Here is a 1,532-nt window from a genome sequence, read left to right on the forward strand (position 1 = left end):
ATAGGTGTGAAATCGGTCGCCCTCGAAAGAATTATTATTCACCTCGAAACAACTCGAATAGTGACGAAAGATCAGGATCGGAAGTTGGATCATTCTTAAAAGGTACATGCGTTAAAAGAAAAGTATTCAAAAAGAAAAATCCGTGCTTAAAGAGAGGAAATTTTTCTTCCGCTGTCCATTAAGACAAAAATTGCATGGAATCCATGTCGTTGAACATCGCTAATCCCCCGAACTATTGCCGTATGTGTATGTGTGTGTGCGTATAGCAAATGACATTCGAATACTTCATCTTCGACCCTCTCTGTCTCCTTAACGCCGTTAACTGAAAGAGGCGATCTGTTCGGCCTCGTCTGCAACAATAACCGTTCACTTTTATGGGATATCCCTAGTTGAGGTCGCTGACGCACGTTTTCAACATCGCGAAAACTGCCTACATTCGATTTTGTACTATTTCTACAAATTTCATGAAACTAGCAAAAAAAGGGCTTGCAACAAATAAACGATGTATGTACATGGAATTTGTGGCATTTTAAATGCAGTGATCCTGAATCGTCATGCTTAGGAACAGCTCTCGTGGTTGCCTATGTAATGCATGCGACACACCTCTCATTATTCATAATTTCATAGAAATGGATCGATAAGGGTGGCACAATGAGATAACTGGATGTGTCGACGATGCAATTCAAACGCTCCGCTATCTGCAGTTGACACTTCGTCTGATACGGTAGCACATGTGATTACGCGCAGTCGGCGGAATTCACACTCGGATGCAAGAAACACCTCCACTTTCTCCCTACCCTTTAGACGTTAGAACGATAGAAGCTTCGAGGAAAAAAGAAGAGGAAAAAAATTGACGACATGAATTATACAAAAACACAGGTGAAGCGGCAGGATAGCTGTGTAAAATAAAAGAGGAAGGAAAAGATCGGGAAGGACAGTCGAAAAGTACATAGTTGCAAATGAGATGGAGAATGGAGAGAATGCTGCCGCTATAGCCGCATTTCGAGGCTTACTGGAATGTCAAAAACGAAAAACGCTTCGAGGATCGGGGCGCTGACGATGAGACTGCCATAAACAACACAGCCTCCAGCCAGCCAGTCGGTCAGCCAACTTCTTCTCATTTAAGAAAAACGCGTGAAAAAAGAAGATGGCAACTTGCCACCAACCTCTACCTGCAGATGGCATTTTCAGTTTGATGTCGATCGTCATAGAAGTTCAGTAACGGGCGCTCCAGTGCGACACAGAGATTTCTGGAACAGTTTAAAAACATTTTATGTACTCTTAATACAGGAAACGTTAGTTAGTAATAGATACTCCACAGCCCTTCTACTGTTAGAATTTTCTTTGTGTCATTATTGATTGGCGCATAACAAGTTTCGCCCCCTGTAGCATGGCTGTACCTGATGTTGTAAGAAATTTGATGGTGGAACATAATCGAACAAAAGTCATCAGTACGTTGACGATAGGCCATAGTAGGAGTCGGAATGGATTAGTGCTGGTCGTGGATGGCGAGATTCAGTCTCTTGCAGCTG

The sequence above is a fragment of the Necator americanus genome, chromosome X (assembly GCF_031761385.1).
Source record: "Necator americanus strain Aroian chromosome X, whole genome shotgun sequence".
In the NCBI taxonomy this organism is placed as follows: Eukaryota; Metazoa; Nematoda; class Chromadorea; order Rhabditida; family Ancylostomatidae; genus Necator; species Necator americanus.